General features: G+C 40.2%; 1 pseudogene across 1 annotated transcript; it reads left to right on the forward strand.

Moving 5' to 3' along the window:
* Positions 1–598: 598 nt before the first annotated feature.
* Positions 599–7,237, forward strand: PFK (ATP-dependent 6-phosphofructokinase pseudogene; annotated as a pseudogene). Its single transcript, NR_190215.1, has 6 exons — positions 599–1,376; positions 1,461–1,522; positions 2,092–2,245; positions 3,305–3,443; positions 5,753–5,899; positions 6,336–7,237. The product of NR_190215.1 is annotated as an ATP-dependent 6-phosphofructokinase pseudogene (transcript).
* Positions 7,238–7,855: the final 618 nt, after the last annotated feature.

Consider the following 7,855-nt stretch of genomic DNA (forward strand, 5'->3'; position numbering starts at 1 on the left):
AAAAGTTTGAGTTCAAGGTTGGAGAATATGTTCTTTGTACAACTCTCGTTTCAGATTCTTTGCAGGAAAACTTCTCTCCAAATGGGAAGGACCCTATGTTATTGAGGATGTTTATTGATATGGAGCTATCAAAATAAATAATGCCGAAGGCACTAATCTGAAGGTTGTTAATGGGCAACGAATAAAACATTATATCTCAGGTACGCCCATAATGTTGAAAGCAATATTATCCAAACTATGACACCAGAAAAACACATAAAATAAACCTTTCGGAACACTCCAGAATCGTGAAAAGAGGAGGTACGTGATACGATAAGTAAACGAACTCCGAAAAATTCGTAAAAATATTTTTTTGTCAGTTTTGGAATTTAAAACAAAACAGAGGCTAGCCAACTCGCATAGACAGGGCTCCCCCGATCGCTTCCTTCGATGGCCATTCGATCATTGTTAGCATGCTCTTTTTTCCGCTGCTGCCCGTTGGATCCTCGTTGGAAATTCATCTGCCTCGTTTTAACCGCGTGGTGAAACCTAGACGGGTATGACGTGTGGGCTCGGGCTGGATCGAATTGGCTGGGTGCCAGTTTTTTGGGTGCGCGTGGGGCAGCCTCTCCTGCCGCGCCGCGTGCGAGTGCACGCGTCATGGGCACAGCGGGCACAACCGCACAAACCCTACCCCCAATCCATAGCCGCCACTCCCTCCCTCCTTCTCCTTCCTCCCTCGTCTGCCGCCGCCACTCCCTCCCTCCTCGTCGCCCTGCCTCCGCCCTAGGAGCTTCGTCGCCTCCCGCGCGCTCGTCCTCTCATCTCCCATGGAGGGGAGGGGTGGGGATGTAGGGGAAGGAGGAAGCCGGAGATGCTGCTGCTGCTGACGTCCATGGAGATGCTGTTGATGCGGATCGAGAAAGCAAAGAAATTAGGGGGAGGATGTGAGAGAGAAGGAAGGAGAGGAGAGGTCAGGGAGAGCCCCGGTGTTCTACCCCTACTAGGGCATCTTTGCTCCAGGGAGAAAGGAGGGGACCAGCGGCACAGGGAGGAGAGGAGGCCGTCGAGGCAAGTGGGGAGGGGGCAGCGGCGTGGGAGAGGATGGAGCGGGGAGGACATGAGGCGAAGGGGGAGCGGGGCTCGGGAGCACATGCCGGCGGCCGGCAGGTCGAATCGTCGCGCCACCGCGTAGTCGCCTCCTCTGCGCCATGAGGCACCACCTCTGCCTCCACCCTCCACTAGGCAAGGAGCTCGAGGTGAACAGGCAGTGGGAAGGTGAGAGGAAGCAGGAGCTCATCTCTCCTCCAATGGCTGCCTCGTGCATCTGGAGTATAAGGAGGACAACACGTGCCTGTTGGAGGCGACTCGAGCAACGCAGGCCAGCGGCGAACTAGGTGCTCCACTATTTCTCCCTCACTTCCTTCCTCACTCATAATTTACTTTTCTAATATATGGATTTTTGAACTTGACGTGTGCAGATCTGACATAGAAGACCACGTTCGTCAGATTCGAAAGTGACCATCTTCCAATGGCTCTAATGGTAATTAATAACCTCTTTTTGTGCTTCACCTTATTCTTATATATGATGTACAAGAGTGCAGTTGTGTCAAGTTTGCTGACATCCTCATGCTGCAACTGGTTGTATTGTATCGTAACCAAGGGTCGTCATACGCCTTTATTATTTATGTGGTTGTATGAAGTGTTCCTTCAACTAATCAAGCAACCTGACATTAGTACTTTGTTTAGTTAATATCACTCTCATCAGAGAGTATGATATCATTTAGCTAGCCTCTTTTCTTTGCGGGATAGTGTGAAGGTTAGAAATGGGTAACGAAAAGAGTGTTCTCATTTTACTGCCCCTGGATTTAGGGAATATATATGCGTATATATTGATGCATCGTTGCATGTCTGGCTCTTCAGGTGTGGTGCTAGCTAGAAGTCCGGATCCGTAATCATCTTTACTTGAACTAGAAAGGTCGACTCTGTGTCTCGATTTGTTTAGGAATATTAGCAAGTTGAGTAACCTTATTCTTTCTAAAATAGGGATATTCCTAAATGTTGTTTACTACTTCTATTATGTTGCTTATTTTTGTGGTTCCATTTGAACAGGATGTGCACTCTTGTCTCCGTTGTTATACCTATTTTGGAATCCATGGCAACATGTTGTGCTTTGTCGGCACATTCGTGCATGTGTGAGGTCGCAGATGAAGAAGCACAGAATGATCATTATATTCTCCTCTGCTCTGATCTTCTATTGACATATGTAAGATGTACCTTATTTCCTGGTATTTCCTGAGATTCTGAACTGATTGTATGACAGTGATTATTATGTAAAAGTGTTTTCAGTTGTTGTTTAGTATGGATGCCTCCATGGTTGCATAGGCATCCATGGTTCTGTGAGGAGGTTATCTATGTCATTCTGTTTTATATAGATGTCTAATTAGGTAAGCAATCACACATGGTCCTGTTACTTGTTTGTTTCTTTTGATCATCTTGATGTTGAGTTGTGGGTTTACGCGATCTTGCTACCCAGCTGGTTATTTGAACATGAAAAGGAGTACGACTCGGCAGTAAAGTCAACCGTGGGGAGGTGCAACATGGCGTGGCCTCAACAGCCAATTAGGTGTCCTCTATCTTTGCCTATTGCTTCATCTGGGACACTGATTTTGTTTGACTTATGAAGGCACATTCATCCTACAAGAACAATCATGATTTAGAGTTAGACCACTCTTGCACATCGGTTTGCTTTCTTACATTGATTGTTGTTTTTTTGTGCATTATATCATTCACCTTCTCACATAATAGTCTGGTAAAAAAAGAGTGAACTCACTCCTGAATTTGCACTAATTATATATTTATGGCACTATTAATAATTTGTATTTGCATTCTCTGTTGAGTTCGTCGAGTTCCTTCCTCAATATGCTTAGATGCTTTTCTCAATGTGAATTGCATCCGTGATGGAAAGAAGCAAAAGTGTGATGTAGCATAATCTCCAGCATGGTAGAGCCGCGTATCGTCCAAATATTTGTTCTACAGTAGGTTAGTACAGACTTATTGGATCATATTTTTCAGAAGTATGTGAACCTTCTGCACAATGAATCATAACCCTGAATTGTTATTTCAAAAAATATCTGTGAAACCTTACATTTGTTAGCTGTCATACATATTTTACTATTCCTGGACAATTCCGATTTTTGCTAATATGCTTATCAGAAGTTTTATTTAATCATGGCCGAAATTTCAACAGAATTAGGCCTTTCAGTACTTCACATTTGTTGAACTAATGGCCATTTTCTATTTTGTTGCTGTTTGGATTGTTCAGGTATTGGAAGTTTTGGGTTCCACGGAATTATTGGTGCTTATCTACAAAGTTTATTATGCTTATCATTCTAGATTTTCTGATTCTCAGTTGAACAGTACCGTTGATAAAGCTACACGGTGGATGCTATTCATTATATAAGGTGAGCTTCTATGACTTGGTTTAACCTTTCTAGATTATGTAACTGAATAGAAGAACTTTCTGATATGTGTATTTGTAGAATTTGCTGGTATTTGATGCAAAATATCGGTGGCCAAAATGTTGTTATGGTCAGGTCGACCTGAATATTATGTTCATCTGTCTACACCTCCTCCTGTGGTATCCAGTTGTTCGAGTACTGGTCACCTCCTCATGGTAGACGCTTACAAGTGCTCCTGGTTGTTGATAATGCCTGAGACAAGTCACTAGCTGAGCCTAATAAAATAGTAAAGAAACTTTTTACAACAGTACAAAAATGTAGAACAAATCAAGTAGAAGAAGAGACAGAACGCACAAAAACTTTTGAAAGGAATATCAGTTTCATACATTATTTGTAGTGCTAAAATAAACATATACTGCAGGTTCAGGACTAATTTATTATAGGCAAACCTGCACACATGTGCTACTCTACCCAGGCTTAATTCGTCCTAGCAAAAGAAATCACATCATGAGCAAAAGAACAAATTCACTACTAACATTTCAAATCAAGATTTATCCATCTAGCAGTCCCAAAATATATTTCTCTTCTCATTATTGTAGCAGCCTTTTCTGTACCAGCAATGTGACACTACACTACAATAGATTTTCACAGGCCGTGGAAAAATAAAGAATTTGACAATCGATAGCCTCCAGTATATAATTATAATTCTGCGTGCACTTTGGAGCTATTGGATGCCTGAATGCGTCGTGTTCCTCCATTGTGCCATGTTAAGACTTGGAGCTTGAGAGGAGGGAAATAGTTAAGCAGGTTGTATAGAGTTGCTACCATACCATTTCTTTGTGACTGCATGGTCTCACGATCAATTTTCTTAAAGTATATTAGCCTCTTGTTCTTCGAAGAATAGATTTTCCATGGCCTCTGTTTTACTTACTGGGTGGATTACACGTTACTTCCTTGGATGTTTAGAGGTTATTATATCCTTGCTCCCCTTTTTATCAGCAAGCATTCTCTCATCTTCTGGTAACTTGAGTAAGATGCAACACACTAATGCTTTCTTAGTCTGGTTTGTTCTTGCAAAAAATAATTGAAGTGTGCAGACAGGCAGCATGGAAACACTAAGGAGAAGTTTCATACGTACTAATAGCTGGAGTGATTTCATACCTGTAGTAACTGTCTTAGAAAAATATGTTTAAGCTATTTCTAAAGATATTAGACCATACGATTATTCTTAAGTTAAAATGTTTGGCATGGACTAACGTGTATACGACTGGAGTGGTTCCAGATTTGTTACAAGCTCCTTGTGTTGAGGAACATCAAAGTGGGGAAGTTTCTATTATTTTCGAAACTATTATTCAAATGCTGAAGTGTAATTTATCACATCCCTGAGACATAGGATATACACATTTTACTGTACAGTCACTAAACCTATATTCACCAATGTTTACAACTGTTTCAAAAATAGAAGCAATGTGGCTCACACTAATCAATCACATGTTTTATCTCAACCGATATTTTAAATTTTGACATGCTATTTTGAAGTATATATTGGCATTATGTTGAAAAGGGACCTGAGAGGTGAAGTTTTATTATCTATCCTGGTAGAATAATCCGAAGAAGATATGTTTTACTAACCAATTTATATGCCTAAAGGTGTTGCTATTGTTATTATTTTCTTAATGGATGCGCCTAAAATTGTTTCGATGCTCTTCTACTAAGATTGACCAAATGAGTGTTCTGCTAAAGTAAAAGTCATAAGGCTGAAATAACATGGGTCAGCCTTTGTATGTCTGTTAGTGCTACAAACTATTTGAATGAAAGATCTGACAATACATAGCACATCGTATGTCCACAATTGTGATGATGGTAGGTGCAGAGTCTTGACTACGGTAGGTTTATAAGTAGCTTTCTCTGAATGCTAAATGAATGTACCATGTACCATAAATCCACCATGTACCATTTGAATAGTCTTGCTTAAGTTTATGTTAGCTCCATATGCTAAATGAATGTTCACTTGTGTTCAAATTTCAAGGAAGTGTGCTTCATGCTTCTATTTCTGCAATATGTTTAAGAGTATATGATTTCATTTTCCTTCATTCCCAGTTATAAATTTATTGGCGTCAAAGTAGAGCTTCAGGTTTATGGTTGAGTATATCATTGCAAAGTAGTTTATGGCTCAGTATATCACTACAGGTTCCTTACACCGTCAAATTTCAATTTTTTTGTATTTTTGTCAATGGAACCATGTTCTTTGACTATAAAGTAGCAGAGATTTCTTTTCTTATCAATTCTAATCCCTTTTTGATGCATTGTAGGTTTGCTATCAAACTCTCAAAAAAGGAAAAACAACTTTACTCTGTTTTTTGGATAACCTTCCTGTAGAGTACCTCGACAGAGACAAATATGCGATCACGGATATATTCGATTGATTTTCACGCAAAACTTGGAGGATATTTTTGCAGGTTCATTGCTTGTTTTATTGTTTTCTTACTTTCTGTTCTTCAAGACAATATCTTCCTAGCAGTGATCTATAAATTTTAATCCATCTTTTTGTTCCTTTTGATTATCATGGCGTACTCATCCTGTCTAATCCAAGCAAGGGCCTTCATGTTTGCAGATAGTTTGATGCTCTCATGGTTAATCTTTTTCTTGGAACTATTGGCATGTAGAGGAGGCTGCGTTTTATTTGCTGGTGCGTTAGGCACATAAGAAACTGGCTTTGCCTTTTTCACAAACCAAGCTAGGGCTAGCTTCTGATGTATATGGTCCCGGCTCCATTTTTATTGTCAAAAAAATTAAGTACAATGCTAAATGTGTTGGTTCACATGCCAATTGTTCATGGTCTTCAGGCCTTGATCTTACTATCCTATCTGAATATTCCTTTTATGGGAATCACAGGTTTATGTGATTGGCGGGGATGGAACAATGAGAGGAGCAGTGGTGATATTCGAAGAGTTTAAACGGTGTCGTTTGAGGATATCCATTACAGGGATCCCAAAAAACTTGGACAATGACATCGAAATCATAGACAAGGCGTTTGGGTTTCAGACTGCAGTGGAGAGTGCTCAGTAGGCAATCGATGCGACACATGTGGGGTTGTGAATATTGTGGATGGCATTGGTCTTGTCAAACTTATGGGAAGGAGCATGGGACACATTACTCTTCATGCCACCCTGAGCAGCCTAAGATGTTGACTGTTGTTTGAATCCTAAGATCGATTTCCATGTTGAAGGGAAGGGGCATGTTGTCGTTGTTGTTGCTCAAGGCGCTGGTCAGGAGTTGATTCCCCAGATTGATGACCAGAAGCGAGAGCAGGATGAGTATGGCAACATGTTGTTCCTTAGCGTTGGCCTTCTTCTATAAAGTTTACATACAATTCACCTGCATGGTTAAAAAAGCTACTATACTAATGTAAATGTTCTGTTTCTTTGAAGATTACTCATTTCTCTTACCATTGTTGTATCAAAACAATTGTGTTTTGGCCGCTTGCGCTCATTTTATAGGAGATTGAGATGTGGGACAAGCTACTACCAAATGTTTGGTTCCCATCAAACCGTTTATTTGCCAATAAAATAAAGGTTCCTTTTTTTAAAACACATGAAAGGACAACACTGCATAAGGGAGTTTGCCCTTTGTAAAGGTTATTGTTTGCTGCTGTGATTAAATGTAGGAAATTTGTATACCTACTGTATGACAGTTGCTCAAGCTAAAGTCTTATGTAACATGTAACATCTAGACTGTTTGTGGTAATAATTTTCTCACTGTAAAAGGCCATGTTGCACAAGGTAGGTGTTTTGGGTTTTAATTCAGGGATGTGACACCAATTATGGGTTTGAACTCCAAATGTGTTTGAACATAATTAAGTAGAGGAAGATATCGCGGCACATCTTCGTGGTAAAGTTGTATGTCATATACCTTGCGCCATTTGGCTCTATGCATGCTACCCTGATTGCTAAAACCTACTTCTACTAGCAAAGTCAAATATTTTCAAAACACTTTGGGTTTGACATGGTGTTTGCGCTTGCTCAAACATAAAAATATTGAAAAATGCAAATATTTTCTACGAGTCTGTGGTATCAAATTGGACTCTGTGCCATTTGGCTCAGAGGTAAATTAAAATGTGTGTACATCTCATTATAAACAATAGTCTTCATTTCTTTTTTTATTAAAGGGGTAAATTTGGTTATCATATGTCCTTGCCCACAACTAAACCAACTAAAACATGAATTTTGTTTTCAACGCATATATGGATTCTTGCAAAGTGTTAACTGTTTTCATCGACAACATGGTTTTAGCGGGTCTCTGCTGAATGGAAAGTAAATCCATGCATGCAGACAAATCCGAAATCAAAAGAGGTAAGAAATCGCTTCGGTCGGCGGCTAAGGAAATGCCTCTGTCACCCAGCTGAGGAACCGAGA

This window comes from Triticum aestivum, chromosome 4B (assembly GCF_018294505.1).
Source record: "Triticum aestivum cultivar Chinese Spring chromosome 4B, IWGSC CS RefSeq v2.1, whole genome shotgun sequence".
Taxonomy (NCBI): domain Eukaryota; kingdom Viridiplantae; phylum Streptophyta; class Magnoliopsida; order Poales; family Poaceae; genus Triticum; species Triticum aestivum.